The sequence below is a fragment of the Hylobates moloch genome, unplaced genomic scaffold (genome assembly GCF_009828535.3).
Source record: "Hylobates moloch isolate HMO894 unplaced genomic scaffold, HMol_V3 SCAFFOLD_19, whole genome shotgun sequence".
Taxonomy (NCBI): domain Eukaryota; kingdom Metazoa; phylum Chordata; class Mammalia; order Primates; family Hylobatidae; genus Hylobates; species Hylobates moloch.
In genome coordinates, this window is record NW_026652294.1 from 62,778,867 (window position 1) to 62,797,119 (window position 18,253).

The 18,253-nt window shown below is 36.4% G+C and overlaps 1 protein-coding gene across 8 annotated transcripts in view; it reads right to left on the reverse strand.

Annotated features, from left to right (window-relative positions):
- The window catches only part of CCDC171 (coiled-coil domain containing 171), a 443,161-nt gene that overhangs the window by 145,789 nt on the left and 279,119 nt on the right, over positions 1–18,253 (reverse strand). The gene's annotated exons all lie outside the window — the stretch shown is intronic.

Sequence of the window (18,253 nt, forward strand, 5' to 3'; positions counted from 1 at the left end):
CTCAATAGGTCATCTAGATCAGATGAGTCTTTCATGTCTTACTTCCTAAAAGTTTCCACCACCATAAAAACAAACAAAAACACTTTCTCATAAGGATATTTAATTTAAACTAAATATTCCACTGATGCCTTAGTAACCTAGGAAAATACAAAGCTATCTCAAACAGCATTCCAGCAAGGATTTTTCTGGGTACTAACAATTGTTGTCACTGCTTGAGGGACACTGACATGAATCTCAACAAATCACAGGCACACCAACTTCGCTACTGAAGAAGACAGATTATCAGTAGTAATCTCATTTATTCAGCAGCAAGCCTACTATTATGCTATAATTATAGCAAATACCATATCTGCTACCATTATTGCACATTTTTTTTTTGAGCAGGGTCTCACTCTGTTGTCCAGGCTGGAGTGCAGTGGCACAATCATGGTTCACTGCAGCCTCAATCTACTGGACTCAGGTGATCCTCCCACCTCCGCTTCTTGAGTAGCTGGGACTATAGGCACATGTAACCACACCTGGCTAATTTTTTATTTCTTAGTAGAGATGGGGATTTGCCATGTTGTCCAGGCTGGTCTTTAACTCCTGGGCTCAAGCAATCCTCCCACTTCGGCCTCCCAAAGTGCTGGGATTACAGGTGTGAGCCACCATGCCCAGCCTACACAGTTGTTTTAGCATATATAATATGAATCTCTTGCATAGCAAGTTTTGCAGAGTATTTTCACTAAAGAGGGAAAACACATGGGAATCAGACTTATATCACCCTAAGTTTTAGATGCTTTAGACACTAAAATTACTGACTTTCACACCTCTGTTTATCCAATCCCAAGTCTTTCTATCTTTCTTCACATCTCCCTCTTCTCATCTTTACACATTTTCAGAATCAAGCCTTTCATTTTAGACACATTTAAGTGGTCCTAAATTCTGAAAATTTCACTTGGCCATCATCTTCCCTCAAGTTATCATGTATCGGCTTTTCTTTCTGCGTTTGCTAATCCCTCAAAGGTAAAAACCTTTATCTACTACTTTCCCTTCCCATCCACACATTAGATGTAATAAAAGAGCCAATAGATTGAAATACAGATTCCTGCTATAATATTTACTACCTGAGGAAACTTGGTCAAATTAGTAACATCCTTGAGCATTAATTTTCTAATCTGTAAAAGGAAATTTTGGTGTCTATACTATAGGTTGCTGTGAGGACTGAATGTAACAATATATTTGAAGTATTGATCAGAGAGCTAAACATATAGTAAACACTCAATAAATATGCTTGCCATTCTTTGCCGTGTGAAATCTGGCCTTTGGACTCACTATTCTCCTAGCAGAGACAGGACTCAACATGCCAGTGTACAGTTCCCAGTCTTCCAAATGCCAGTCAAGAAGGAGCTCACTTATGAACTAAAGATACAAAAACCCTGATTATTTTTTCCATCAACATAAGCTATTTTCCAACCTATTTTTAGAAAAGAGAAAAATATTACAGAGAAAATCGTTTTCATTAAAGTTTGAAAAAATAGTTTTCATTCTGTTTTCTCTGAAAAATATTACAGAGAAAAATCATTTTCATTGTAGTTTGAATAAACAGTTTTCATTCTCTGACAACCTACAGCTTTTACACATAATATTCAGACTTCTGTAGCACCCTATACAGAATGATGGTCCTCTCTATTCTGTATTGCACTTAAATCTATGCATATCTGCTTCTTCCAGTACAAGATGAAATGTGTTTTGACCCAGGAATAGCTATTTGCTAAATAAATCTTTCTTTTGAAAGCTATCTTCTAAGGAGTTCCTACATATAAATCTAAGAATAAGCAAAATTATTTTAAACAAGTTTTCAAAACAGATTCAAACTAAACACCTAATATGTATGGGCATTTGATGTTACTGAACACTTTCTCAATAAAATTCTTCACATATGACTTTTCTAAGTCCTGTTTTTTTTTTTCTGTATCTCCTCTTTTACCTCCTGCCTTCCAAATTTAGATCTTTCCTACATTTGTTTGCTCTTCCTTTCATGCTTTCAAGATGTTTCATCTACTTTTTAAATCTTTAACACTTTACTACAACCAACAACTATGCATTTCCTCACTAGAATTTATGATCATCTCAAAATAAAACAAAACGAAAAGCTGAAATCATCTTTTTCACATTCCCCACACTGATTCCCCTGCCCTATCTCTTTGTTGTTAGCAGTACTATTAATCTTACAGTGTAAAATATTAATTCATCTTTTATTCCTTTCTATTCCTATATCCTCTACATTTACTCTGTCATGAAATCCTACTATTGAAGACTTCTAAGAAAGAAAGGTCCTCACCTCAGATTTTAAAAATGAATTCTAAGAAATAACAAGATTAATCCTTTTCCTTCATTCTGACCCAGAGGAAAGCAGATTGGGTATGGAGAATTCTAACATGAGTTGCTCAGACACACAGAAAAATTACTTAGAAGCAGAAAAGCTTATTCAGCTACAACAAACTAAAGGCTCAAAAATCACAAGGTCTTTGAACTCAAGTGGCCTAATCAATCTAAAAGAAACATAATCTAGGGCACCCTCACAAGCTAGCTTAATCAGATTAAAAGGACAAACACACAAAATTAGGAATAAAAAACAGGTGACAATATCAGATACACGGAAACTTTTGATGATTATAAGGAAAGATATGGCATTCCCCTAGCTGTATATGAAACACTTTCAAACTTGAATAAAATAAAAGATTTCTACGAAATCTTTAGACTCGAGAAGGTCTAAAGTCTAGCTCAAGATGACACTTCTCTCTGGCAAAATTCCATTTTAAAAAGCAGTGAAAGCTTCAATCTTCAACCTAGAGTATATGTAGGAGATGTGTACAGAAAAGAGGAGTAATGCTCTACAACCTAGAAGAGGCTCAAGTTGTAAAACCACTACAATACAAGGCGGGAGTAAATCAAGCTGTAGAAGATAGAAATTAATTAAAAGACTATACTTGGAATGACCAATCACACCCACATGTCCCCCCATCCACACACACATAATCATACAAAACTGTAAGCAGACATTTACGTGCAAGGGAGAAAAAAGAAGGTGTTTATTTCATAAAACAAACTAAAACCAAATAAAAATTGAATGAGATCTCTAAGTGAGAAATAGGCAACTAGCTATGAGTGGTGGTGCCAAAAAGCAAGGATCAGCACATTCATTTGAGGGTTGCCCAGCCTAACAGCAAGCTCATAGCCCATCCACCCTAAAGGAAAGCCAACCAGCCACCAACTCCTGACTATATACAAAGAGCTCCTAGTTAGCATTTTTTTCTTCATTCTTAAATGTGAATGACCAAACAAAGCTTTTCATAAATTTGATGAAAGCCTTTGTTCCAGTTACAATTTAGAACAATCTGTCATATACTCCAGGGTTACAAATGACAAATTAATCTAAAACATAATGGTGTCAAACTACTGTGATTAGACTCATGGATTCCATGGATCAGGAAATAGAGTATGGCACAGCAGGGACTGCTAGTCTCTGTTCCCTATTATCTGGAGCCTCAGCTGAAGGCTGGTGTATGAAGTCATCTGAAGGCTCATTCACACAGGTCTGGCATTTGATGCTAGCTTGTTGCATGAGATGCTAGCTTGTTGCATGAGACCCTCGCTGAGCTGTTAGCTGAGCATATTCATCCCTAGTTCACCACGTGACCCAGGCTTTCTCAGAGAATGATGGCTGGTTTCCAACAGAGAAAACTGAGAGAGAGAAAGAAAATCAGGCAGAAGCCATGTCTTTATGACATAGTCTCAAAAGCCATGCACTGTCACTTCACAAAGGCCCATTCAATTTCAAAAAAAGGGAAATAGACTCCACAACTTGATATGGGAGTAGGAAGGTTCTAGAAGCACTTGTGGGATCAGAAATATTGCTGTGGCCATTTTTGGAAAATATAATCTTCCATGGCCTTCAGCATAAAAAAAAAGGATCAACAAAAACAAATGAAAAAAATACGAAGATGTCAGAAGAAAGAGAATTCAGAGAACTTAAACAATTGTTTATTATTATTTGCTTGTTAAACACCAGTTTTAAAAACTATAAGAAAACACAGAAACTTTAAAAAGGATGCCATAAAAAGAGAATGAGAAATTAAAAGCAATTCTTAGAAATTAAAATATGACTACAATATAAAGCATTTTAATACAAAGAGTGAAGAGAAGCTACCAGAATGTAAAATAAGAAGATAGAAATATTTTTAAAATATAAGAGCCATAGAGGATAGAACCAGGATATTCAACTTCTGACAGACTAACAGATGTTCCAGAAAGAGATAAGAGAAAACCAAAAAGAAGAAAATGAGATTGAATTGTGAAGAGTCTATGGAGTATTATTTCACAAAGTGAAAATGTTAATCCTCTGGAAGCTTAGTGTCCACCTCATTTTGGTGCCCTCCTAACACCAATACTGAACTGAACTTCAAGAAGTCTAAATTATACTCACTTAAAATAAATCATTTGACAGCTAACTAGCTATTATTAGCTGCAGATTAAGACACTTCTAGAATTACTCCAATTTCCATTCCTAAATAATTTAACCAATTTTCTTTTTTAAAAAAATCCCTCCTAGACAGAAAACGCCCCAAACTTGAAAGAAAATCCTGTATTAGAAATAGGGAGGGTAATGAAGTTGGGCAATGCTGAGTTCAAGTTCTTTTTCTCCCTAGCCACTAAACCACCAGGAACTGACTTCAAGTTCTGACTCCAAAACTTTCTAATATGTGACATTGGACCAATTTATTAAAACTCTAATCCTTAACTAACTTTCTATTTGTAATTTATATTTATTTTTTATTTCCAGGAAATTAGAGGATTGCAGAGAACGTACGTAAAGCATCCACTTTATAGTGGTTACATTATTACCATGACGCAGGATCCTCATGAGAATCCAAAGATGTGATAGCCCTATTTTCCTTCTACCTACATTATCAAAGAAACATTCTCTGAACTAATATTGATCTATGCATTGTCTCATTTCATCCGCTCCTTGTCTATATTTTTAGTTATCAATCATGTTGGTGTCTTTAATGCAGGAGACTATAGCAATCTAAATTCTACAAACACAAGGCAAATTAATAGGTTCTATTTCTAATAGTGTAAACTAGAAAAATATTCTCATCTGAAATTCAGTCATAGGTGGATGAAGAAGAAAATCTGAGGTTTACTCTCTTTTTTTCTATTCTGCTTCCATACCACAAAAGGAACTTTGCGAGAGTTAGAGCAAGAGAAAAGTAAAAACTCCTTCCATCTCTTCAATAATATTACTTCTCTAAGTAAAACAAATGCATCACCATCATCTAAGTCTGAGAATCCAAGAGGAAAGGAACCACTTTAACAGCAAACTGGCCTGACATCTAAAGCCATGTAGATAATGACCACTTCACAACAGTACTGTGAACCACGTTGGAATCCAGGCAACTACTTGACCACCAGAGGCTGTCAGAGTAAATTAGAAGGGACCATTCTAATCAAAGTACTATGATAAATCTAGGCATAGACAACAGGAAAAGATTAATAAGAAAGGTACCACATTCTTCAAAGATACTTGTTTCTTAAAGAGTTCACAAGATAGAAATTAGCCAACTTCCTGTATATACGTTGTTGTGTTCATCTATTTTAATAAAAGATGTATTTTAACTACAAAAGGAATTCTGTGAAAGTCATAATCTAGACCTTAGCTAAAACAGGCTTTGTAAATTCAGACCATGAGATCATGTGAATCAAAGTACTTGCCAACACCTGGGGGCAGCATACCACTAACTGTTGAAAGGGACCTAAGAGCAAAGCGCCAATAGAAGACTGAACACGCAAATGACAAAAACCACACCCAAAACACATCACAGAATATATTTCTAACAATAAACATCCTGACAGACATACATATACACATATATTAACATATAAAATTAATACGTATGTAAATATATAATTATTTATAAAAGTATGTGTTGTATATAAATTTTATTTTATATTGTATATAGACATATAAGTGAAATACATAATTTATTTATATAAACTGTAGAGTGTATGTATATACATATACTGAGTATGTGGATGTATATAGAGATAAACATAGATACATGATTTGAGAAGTGAAAAGCCAATATGTCATGTTTTTTCATTTAATGAGAATATTGACAATAAATGGTACAAATTCTCGTAAAGCTCAGAAAAAAATTTTCTCCACTGTGTAGCCTGATTAATTCAGAATATGACCAAGTGGCTTGATAGGGGAAAATCAGATTCAATGCTATTAAGTTTTCTTTAAGTGGGAAACATATGACAAGTAACAAGAATGCATATTTTCAAGTCTAGCAATGTCTGTTCTAAAACTTACCTAAAAATGATTTTGTTAAAAGGCAAATAATGTTTTTCTCTGTCATGAAAATCTTCTTCTAATATACAAAGAAAACATCACATTATCAACTTTCTCTTTAAATATGTGTAAAGCATTTTATTTTTCTTAAATATAAAATACGAAAATCTCCTATTATGACAAATTAAAATTAGAATTTTCAACAGCAACACTCTTTAAAACTGTGAAGGGCCCAAAGGGAATCAAGCCTTTCACGCAACATTACAAATATATTTGGCTTTTATATAAAGCAGCGTCTTCATGTGTATTGTCCAGTTCTTTGCAATTATTTTTCTTTCTTCGTTTATACAGTGTAAGCAATATTATGTATCTTAACATGTTGTGACAGTTAAGTAAAATAATATGAAGTGCCTTGCAATGTGCCTAACCAAAATATATGTGCTCAGTAATGTTAGCTCTCATTTCACAAACTACAATACAAATAACAAATTAAATTTACGTAAAGTATAGGAACAGAAAACACCTGTGAAAAAAATCTATTATTCCTTTTTATGCTTAATGCAAGGCAAGACAATATACCTTTTCTTTTTTTTATTTTTATTATTATTATACTTTAAGTTTTAGGGTACATGTGCACAACGTGCAGATTTGTTACATGTGCATACATGTGCCATGTTGGTGTGCTGCACCCATTAACTCGTCATTTAGCATTAGGCATATCTCTTAATGCTAACCCTCTCCCGTCTCCCCACCCCACAACAGGCCCCAGTGTGTGATGTTCCCCTACCTGTGTCCATGTGTTCTCGTTGTTCAATTCCCACCTATGACTGAGAACATGTGGTGTTTGGTTTTTTGTCCTTGTGATAGTTTGCTGAGAATGATGGTTTCCAGCTTCACCCATGTCCCTAAAAGGACATGAACTCATCATTTTTTATGGCTGCATAGTATTCCATGGTGTATATGTGCCACATTTTCTTAATCCAGTCTATCATTGTTGGATATTTGGCTTGGTTCCAAGTCTTTGCTATTGTGAATACTGCTGCAATAAACATACGTGTGCATGTGTCTTTATACCAGCATGATTTATAAACCTTTGGGTATATACCCAGTAATAGGATGGCAGGGTCAAACAGTGTTTCTACTTCTAGATCCCTGAGGAATTGCCACACTGACTTCCACAATGGTTGAACTAGTTTACAGTCCCACCAACAGTGTCAAAGTGTTCCTATTTCTCCACATCCTCTCCAGCACCTGTTGTTTCCTGACTTTTTAATGATCACCATTCTAACTGGTGTGAGATGGGATCTCATTGTGGTTTTGATTTGCATTTCTCTGATGGCCACTGATGATGAGCTTTTTTTCATGTGTTTTTTGGCTGCATAAATGTCTTCTTTTGAGAAGTGTCTGTTCATATCCTTTGCCCACTTTTTGATGGGGTTGTTTGTTTTTTTCTTGCAAATTTGTTGGAGTTCATTGTAGATTCTGGATATTAGCCCTTTGTCAGATGAGTAGATTGCAAAAATTTTCTCCCATTCTATAGGTTGCCTGTTCACTCTGACGGTAGTTTCTTTTGCTGTGCAGAAGCTCTTTAGTTTAATTAGATCCCATTTGTCAGTTTTGGCTTTTGTTGCCATTGCCTTTGGTGTTTTAGACATGAAGTCTTTGCCCATACTTATGTCATGAATGGTACTGCCTAGGTTTTCTTCTAGGGTTTTTATGGGTTTAGGTCTAACATGTAAGTCTTTAATCCATCTTGAATTAATTTTTGTATAAGGTGTAAGGAAGGGATCCAGTTTCAGCTTTCCACATATGACTAGACAGTTTTCCCAGCACCATTTATTAAATAGGGAATCCTTTCCTCATTGCTTGTTTTTGTCAGGTTTGTCAAAGATCAGATGGTTGTAGATATGCGGCATTATTTCTGAGGGCTCTGTTCTGTTCCATTGGTTTATATCTCTGTTTTGGTACCAGTACCATGCTGTTTTGGTTACTGTAGCCTTGTAGTATAGTTTGAAGTCAGGTAGTGTGATGCCTCCAGCTTTGTTCTTTTGGCTTAGGATTGACTTGGCAATGCGGGCTGTTTTTTGGTTCCATATGAACTTGAAAGTAGTTTTCTCCAATTCTGAGAAGAAAGTCATTGGTAGCTTGATGGGGATGGCATTGAATCTATAAATTACCTTGGGCAGTATGGCCATTTTCACGATATTGATTCTTCCTACTCATGAGCATCGAATGTTCTTCCATTTGTTTGTATCCTCTTTTATTTCATTGAGAAGTGGTTTGTAGTTCTCCTTGAAGAGGTCTGTCACGTCCCTTGTAAATTGTATTCCTAGGTATTTTATTCTCTTTGAAGCAATTGTGAATGGGAGTTCACTCATGATTTGGCTCTCTGTTTTTCTGTTATTGGTGTATAAGAATGCTTGTGATTTTTGCACATTGATTTTGTATCCTGAGACTTTGCTGAAGTTGCTTATCAGCTCAAGGAGATTTGGGGATGAGATGATGGGGTTTTCTAGATATACAATCATCTCATCTGCAAACAGGGACAATTTGACTTCCTCTTTTCCTAATTGAATGCCCTTTATTTCCTTCTCCTGCCTGATTGCCCTGGCCAGAACTTCCAACAGTATGTTGAATAGGAGTGGTGAGAGAGGGGATCCCTGTCTTGTGCCAGTTTTCAAAGGGAATGCTTCCAGTTTTTGCCCATTCAGTATGATATTGGCTGTGGGTTTCTCATAGATAGCTCTTATTATTTTGAGATACATCCCATCAATACTTAATTTATTGAGAGTTTTTAGCATGAACGGTTGTTGAATTTTGTCAAAGGCCTTTTCTGCATCTATTGAGATAATCATGTGGTTTTTGTCTTTGGTTCTGTTTATATGCTGGATTACGTTTATTGATTTTCATATGTTGAACCAGCCTTGCATCCCAGGGATGCAGCCCACTTGATCTTGGTGGATAAGCTTTTAGATGTGTTGCTGGATTCGGTTTGCCAGCATTTTATTGAGGATTTTTGCATCAATGTTCATCAAGCATATTAGTCTAATACTCTCTTTTTATGTTGTGTCTCTGCCAGGCTTTGGTATCAGGATGATGCTGGCCCCATAAAATGAGTTAGGGAGGATTCCTTCTTTTTCTATTGATTGGAATAGTTTCAGAAGGAATGGTACCAGCTCCTCCTTGTACCTCTGGTAGAATTCAGCTGTGAATCCATCTGGTCCTGGACTTTTGTTGGTTGGTAAGCTATTAATTATTGCCTCAATTTCAGAGCCTGCTATTGGTCTATTCAGAGATTCAACTTCCTGGTTTAGTCTTGGGAGGGTGTATGTGTGGAGGAATTTATCCATTTCTTCTAGATTTTCTAGTTTATTTGCGTAGAGGTGTTTATAGTATTGTCTGATGGTAGTTTGTACTTCCGTGGGATCGGTGGTGATATCCCCTTTGTCATTTTTTATTGCATCTATTTGATTCTTCTCTCTTTTCTTCTTTATTAGTCTTGTTAGCAGTCTATCAATTTTGTTGATCTTTTCAAAAAACCAGCTTCTGGATTCATTGATTTTTTGAAGGGTTTTTTGTGTCTCTATTTCCTTCAGTTCTGCTCTGATCTTAGTTATTTCTTGCCTTCTGCTAGCTTTTGAATGTGTGTGCTATTGCTTCTGTAGTTCTTCTAAATGTGATGCTAGGGTGTCAATTTTAGATCTTTCCTGCTTTCTTTTGTGGGCATTTAGTGCATAAATTTCCCTCTACACACTCCTTTGAATGTGTCCCAGAGATTCTGGTATGTTGTGTCTTTGTTCTCACTGGTTTCAAAGAACATCCTTATTTCTGCCTTCATTTCGTTATGTACCCAGTAGTCATTCAGGAGCAGGTTGTTCGGTTTCCATGTAGTTGAGCGGTTTTGAGTGAGTTTCTTAATCCTGAGTTCTAGTTTGATTGCACTGTGGTCTGAGAGACAGTTTGTTATAATTTCTGTTCTTTTACATTTGCTGAGGAGAGCTTTACTTCCAACTATGTGGTCAATTTTGGAATAGGTGTGGTGTGGTGCTGAAAAGAATGTGTATTCTGTTGATTTGGGGTAGAGAGTTCTGTAGATGTCTATTAGGTCCGCTTGGTGCAGAGCTGAGTTCAATTCCTGGATATCCTTGTTAACTTTCTGTCTCACTGATCTGTCTAATGTTGACAGTGGGGTGTTAAAGTCTCCCATTATTATTTTGTGGGAGTCTAAGTCTCTTTGTAGGTCACTAAGGACTTGCTTTATGAATCTGGCTTCTTCTGTATTGGGTGCATATATATATTTAAGATAGTTAGCTCTTCTTGTTGAATTGATCCCTTTACCATTATGTAATGGCCTTCTTTGTCTCTTTTGATCTTTGTTGGTTTAAAGTCAGTTTTATCAGAGACTAGGATTGCAACCCCTGCCTTTTTGTTTTCCATTTGCTTGGTAGATCTTCCTCCATCCCTTCGAGTCTATGTGTGTCTCTGCATGTGAGATGGGTTTCCTGAATACAGCACACTGATGGGTCTTGACTCTTTATCCAATTTGCCAGTCTGTGTCTTTTAATTGGAGCATTTAGCCCATTTACATTTAAGGTTAGTATTGTTATGTGTGAATTTGATCCTGTCATGATGTTACCTGGTTATTTTGCTCATTAGTTGATGCAGTTTCTTCCTAGCCTTGATGGCCTTTACAATTTGGCATGTTTTTGCAGTGGCTGATACCAGTTGTTCCTTTCCATGTTTAGTGCTTCCTTCAGGAGCTCTTGTAGGGCAGGCCTGGTGGTGACAAAATCTCTCAGCATTTGCTTGTCCATAAAGGATTTTATTTCCCCTTCACTTATGAAGTTTAGTTTGGTTGGATATGAAATTCTAGGTTGAAAATTCTTTTCTTTAAGAATGTTGAATTTTGGCTTGTAAGAGTTTCTGCCGAGAGATCTGCTGTTAGTCTGATGGGCTTCCCTTTGTGGGTAACCCGACCTTTCTCTCTGGCTGCCCTTAACATTTTTTCCTTCATTTCAACTTTGGTGAATCTGACAATTATGTGTCTTGGAGTTGTTCTTCTCGAGGAGTATCTTTGTGGCGTTCTCTGTATTTCCTGAATTTGAATGTTGGCCTGCCTTGCTAGATTGGGGAAGTTCTCCTGGATAATATCCTGCAGAGTGTTTTCCAACTTGGTTCCATTCTCTCCATCACTTTCAGGTACACCAATCAGATGCAGATTTGTCTTTTCACATAGTCCCATATTTCTTGGAGGCTTTGTTCGTTTCTTTTTATTCTTTTTTCTCTAAACTTCTCTTCTCGCTTCATCTAATTCATTTCGTCTTCCATCGCTGATACCCTTTCTTCCAGTTGATGGCATTGGCTACTGAGGCTTGTGCATTCGTCACGTAGTTCTCATGCCATGGTTTTCAGCTCCATCAGGTCCTTTAAGGACTTCTCTGCATTGGTTATTCTAGTTAGCCATTTGTTTAATTTTTTTTTTCAAGGTTTTTAACTTCTTTGCCATTGGTTTGAACTTCCTCTACGGAGTAGTTTGATCATCTGAAGCCTTCTTCTCTCAACCCGTCAAAGTCATTTTCTGTCCAGCTTTGTTCCGTTGCTGGTGACGAGCTTCGTTCCTTTGGAGGAGGAGAGGCACTCTGTTTTTTAGAGTTTCCAGTTTTTCTGCTCTGTTTTTTCCCCATCTTTGTGGTTTTATCTACCTTTGGTCTTTGATGATGGTGACGTACAGATGGGTTTTTGTGTGGATGTCCCTTCTGTTTGTTAGTTTTCCTTCTAACAGACAGGACCATCAGCTGCAGGTCTGTTGGAGTTTGCTGGAGGTCCACTCCAGACCCTGTTTGGCTGGGTATAAGCAGTGCTGGCTGCAGAACAGCAGATATTGGTGAACCGCAAATGTTGCTGCCTGATCGTTCCTCTGGAAGTTTTGTCTCAGAGGAGTACCTGGCCGTGTGAGATGTCAGTCTGCCCCTACTGGGGGGTACCTCCCAGTTAGGCTACTCAGGGGTCAGGGACCCACTTGAGGAGGCAGTCTGCCTGTTCTCAGATCTCAAGCTGTGTGCTGGGAGAACCACTACTCTCTTCAAAGCTGTCAGACAGGGACATTTAAGTCTGCAGAGGTTATTGCTGCCTTTTGTTTGTCTCTGCCCTGCCCGCAGAGGTAGAGCCTACAGAGGCAGGCAGGCCTCCTTGAGCTGTGGTGGGCTCCACCCACTTCGAGCTTCTTGGTTGCTTTGTTTTACCTACTCAAGCCTTGGCACTGGTGGGTGCCCCTCCCCCAGCCTCGCTGCCGCCTTGCAGTTTGATCTCAGACTGCTGTGCTAGCAAGGAGCAAGGCTCCGTGGGCATAGGATCCTCCGAGCCATGTGCAGGATATAATCTCTTGGTGTGCCATTTGTTAAGCCCGTTGGAAAAGTGCAGTATTAGGGTGGGAGTGACCCGATTTTCCAGGTGCCATCTGTCACCCCTTTCTTTGACCAGGAAAGGGAATCCCCTGACCCCTTGTGCTTCCCGGGTGAGAAGATGCCTCGCCCTGCTTCGGCTCATGCACGGTGCGCTGCACCCACTGTCCTGCACCCACTGTCCAGCACTCCCCAGTGAAATGAACCTGGTACCTCAGTTGGAAATGCAGAAATCACCCATCTTCTGCGTCGCTCACGCTGGGAGCTGTAGACTGGAGCTGTTCCTATTAAGCCATCTTGGCTCCACTCCACTCTATACCTTTTCTTATCTGTCACAGTGGCAAACGTTCTTGGTTTTGATTTGTTGTTATTGGTGTTTTAATGGTAACACCTAATGATAGCCAATGCCAATGAGAATGGAATTAGACAAGTGCGCTTACACATCCTCTCAGAAAAACACCAGAACTGAGAAAAACATCCACAGCCTTAAAGAAACACACACACACACATAACTTTAAAACTTCTTTTATCTTTTGACTCAAACTGCTTCTTGGGCTCTATCTTGAGAATATAATCAGCTATGTAGTCAAAGACCTAATTACAAGATGTTCATCTTAATTTTTAATAGTGAAAAAGGAATACAATCTGAATATCCAACAACAGGAAAACAGTTAAATACATTTTAGCACATTCATGAGACAGAATATTATATGGTTCATTAAAATAAGTTTTTAAATAATCTTAAAACTGCTCAATAAATAGCAATTCCATTCACCCAGTGGCTCAGGATTGTCCTTGATTCATCTCTCTGACATTCATATCTGATCCATTAGAAAATTACATAAGCGTCACATTCAAAATGCAAGTACATGCAGAATCTAACCTCTCTTTACTCCTGCCACCCTGTCCTAAGCCACTCATCTTAGAACTGAACTGGATTATACTGTTAGCCTCCTAACTTGCCTCTGTTTCCACTTCTGCATACCTATAGTCTATACTTCAATAGATGCTAGAACGATTCTTTGAAAATATAAGTAAAAATAATGCACTGCATGCCCCAAAAACAAGATACAAAACTATGTATAGCATATTTCCAGTTTTATATGCAAAATATTAATAATGTTTATATGTGAGTGGTAATGAGATTATATACAAGTTATTTTATTTAGTCCATGTTTTTAATTTTTTTCTTACTTAAGCAGGTTTAATCAAAAAAACTAATATAATGTTTGTAAAAAAGTTTATACAAAGTTGAACAGTATGATTCAAATATTTTAATTTTAAAATATTATCTAATTGAAGGTTAGTACTCAAAAAAACCCTAATTTCAAATTATGACTCATTGAGCACAAATTTGAACATGAAAAAACATTTTTAAAATTATATATGAGAACATACACTTTGAAAAAAGGAAATTATCATATCGTAATAAGACATCATAATAAACAGAAAACGTGAATGTTTTACATTATTACATATTTTCTGTTGTTCAGGCTAACAAAAATAAAAATGACAACTTTTTATGAATCTTCTACCTTCTATCTGTAATCTTCTCTGTTAAAATTATTATTTTTAAAAAGTGGTCTGAGAGCTGTTGTTTTCTTAATTCTTTTTCTCTGACCTTGAAATATAATTGACTGTCTTATAGGTCTCAATGCTGTAAGTCATTAGGAAGATAAAAATATATGGGATTAAAGTAAAAAGTGATAAGACTTTTAAATTAAGTAATGATGCTAATAATCTTACTGTATGAAAATGGGTTATATGATAGATGTTAATTATTATTATAACCAAGGTTTGGCAACTAAGAGATCTTTACATTTTTTAAAGAAAATGAGTGTTGGAGTTCTTTTGTTTAAAGGTTTACCAGAGAAAATATGGTTATTTATTCAAAATTAAGTGACTATATTACTTTATGCAACATTTTCATTCTGTACCCTCAGAGTAGGGCAAATAATTTTATTAATAATATAAACATTGGCACACATTTAAAATAAGAAGGAGGTAAATAATCACAAAACGTTACCCTCTGCCAGAATTAGTATAATGATTACTCCATTTGAAATTTTTAAACACATATTCTTTGTAAAAAAAAAAAAAAAAAAGTAAAAGAAGTAAAAAGAAGTAAAAACATATTCTTTGTAAAAAGAAGAAGTAATTCTTCTTCCCCATGCATGGTCTAAATGTAATTAACTTCTGAGAATGGAGAACGATAAAGCACAGAGTTCACATTCTATTAAAAATGAGACATGGGAGAGAAAAACCCGAAGCAGCTACAGGAAGGCAAGGAATGATACAGACGGCTAGGAAGAGGCATAAGTCTTGAGACCCCTGTGAGGCTGCTAACAGCTTGATGTGATGAAAGACAAGATAGCAGAAGTAAGCAGACGACACAAAACTATGATGAAAAGGGGTGTGTGAATAAGAGCTGGATCAAGGTTACACAAAAGAACTATCTGGGACTCTTACTGTGAATAAATCTTTATTTTTTCCCCCTCAGCCAGTCTCCTTTGACCAATGTCTAAGATTTTTCATGGACAGACTTGACCAATTCACAGAACGTAAGATTTTATAATACTCCAGCTTCAGAAGCTGTCATTCATTGTCATATCAAAATCTCACCAACCATTAGGATGTCAATATTCTAATTACTTTCAATATATATTATTCGCGAAACCAAGTACTACACTTTTTACATGGTAGAGGCTCAAATATATGTATTAATTGCATGATGAAGATTTGTTTTTTCAAAAAGATAAATCAGTAGATTTGTAATTTTACAAAAAAGACTCTTTGCTTCATTAGATGATTCTACAAATACAAAAGTATTTTTAAATTTTCTATATATAATAAAAATATCTAGTGTGTTTTGTATGCAATTGAAAGTTATAACAATGTATAAGATATCTAACTTTTCTCAGAAAAAAAAAAGAAAAACTTTGGCTACAATTGTATTTCAATCCCCAATGATTCAGTCATTCTTAATCTCAAACTTAGTAAGCAGAGAGCAACATTTAAAAAAAATTCATATAAGCAATGTCATTTCAAGGAAGTAACAGTTTCTGTACTATCCCCATTGTTTGCTAAAAATTCACAAATTACTATCATTTCCTAAATTTCATTTATAAAAGCCTAATTTACTCCTCTTCCTCAACCCCATCCTCATATTATCTATGGGCCAAAATCTTGTTTTTAACAGATGAAACAAACATGACATATACACCAAGTCAAAGAAGCATGTCATTAAATTATGGTTTGTAGACTAACTGGGAGAAATCAACTCACTTTGGGACAATGGAATGGATTTTCAGAAGATGACCCAGCCCGAGGCTGGTACTACCTACAGATACCAAAAATATTCTGGGAAATCAATGGGCTATTTCAGATGCTTTGTTTTCCAATATTTCTCTATAACTGACAAAATTAATTAAGACTAGCAAAATTATCCCTTTCCAAAGGAACTCCACAAGTGTCAAGGGGTCAAAGGAACCGCACAAGTGTCAAGGGGCCATGGTATTCCCAAGGCCTTCCATTTATTGAAACTGCAAATCACAGGTCCCTATTCTAAAATTTAATTATCCTGACCTCTTCTTATTTCACCTTATATGCAAATACAAAGCGATCCTATTACTCAACTAAATTAAATTTAAAAATTATTGTATATGCACCAGAACTAGATCTACCATGGCTGCATAAGGCATTTGACCTCCTTATTCAAAACTACAGAATTTTAAAAATTGACAAAAACCTAATGCCAATCAGCAAATGAATAGCTAAATAATGACTCATTTACAGTACAGAATTCTGTACATCAATTAAAATAATAAATAGGTAGATCTCTAGCCCATGTTCTGGAACAAAAAGATACAAAATACAATATTAACATATAGTTTAATATATATACACACACATACACACACAAATACATGTAAAAGTATGTAAAATGTCTAGAAAGAAACACAGACTTATAATATTAATTGCTTCTGGGGAGGAAAAAAGCAACCAAAACTGTTGGTTGTGGTCAAAGGGAACTTTACCCTTATATTAGTTAGATGCTATAGCCAAAAAACAAACAAAAATGTATGATGGCTCAAACATGATAATGTCCAGAGTTTTGATCACATAAATTCCAAAATAGATGGTCCTGACTGGTGTTTAGTTGTCACCTAAATGGTGACTGCAAGACCCACATGTTCCGTCTTGTAGTTCCACTATCTTTAACACATGGCTTCCAAAGTTACCTTACTTGTCTGGCATTATGCCAGAAAGGTAAAACAATATAGAGTTATTGTACATGGGAAATTTCCATAACCATATAACCAATATGTAAGTAAGAAACATTACTTTGTTCACATTCCATTAGGCAAAACTCAATCACATGCTAGCAAGCCCCAAAGGAGAAGGAAATGGGGTTGAAGAACAGTTAGCCAGTCTCTGCCCACAGGCTGCGTTTTTGGCCACCAAATACCCATTTCAGTATTCTGTTCACCCTTATTTGCACACTCTCTCCCCAAAGAGGACAACCTAAATTCCCATCTAGTCATTGCATCCTGCTCAAAATCTAGGATCATCTGATAGTGCTCAGTAGTTACCATGAGGTCCAAATGTAGGTCCTCATAGTACAGCAACCTATTAACTGAAAGATAATTTAAACCCATGCTCAACCCAACATACACACATTTAATGGGGATAGGGAATGCACAGCAAATACTCCCATTCAGAGAAAGGAAGAACGGGCAATAAGTAGCAGTCATTGGTCCACAGTAATAATGAAATCTTGTTGGACAAAAACTCAAGAGATCCTTCTATTCTGACAGTAGGATAAATTCCTTAATTAGTACCTAATTCTGGAAGAATCTATTCTCTACTGCTCTCCATAGTCGCTTGCTCTGCCTTCTGGGAGGTTCTTCTTTATCTTTTATCTTCCATGGCCATATATGAAGTGAACATTGAGGACAGTAACTTTTTGTGGCCGATGCAATTTTTGCATTCCTTTTCTTACTTTCAAATATTTGAGGGCCCAAATTTTGGTTAAGGCTAAAAGACTATAAGGCAATTTTAGTCCAGACTTGTGGGGTTTTTAGCACACTGTTGCCTCAAAAAGTTGGTTTTCAATCTGCTTGCTTCTAATCAGTGCATGTGCCAATCAATATACCTAGACTCCTTGAAGATTACCCTCACTACCAGTTTCCTTGTTTCTATATACCTATGTGTATGTATATGAGTGTGCAATAGGCATAGCATGTGAACTTTAACTTAATGGTGGTTTCCTTGAAGCCATCTAAGATAACAGGTTTGAATAAGAAAGCTATGCCCTTAGTTTCTTTGCCTTGGAGCTGAGTCTTAATGGACTCCTTCTAAGCTCCGGATTTCTAGACTCTCTCTCGTCCCTTTTATTTTGGTCACAAACCGACTAATTCTTTCCTGAGCTCACTTCTCTCTTTTTAATACCTTGTTCAAACCAGAGTGCCAAAGCCAAAGCATATTATTGTTTCCAACCATTTCCCCTAGA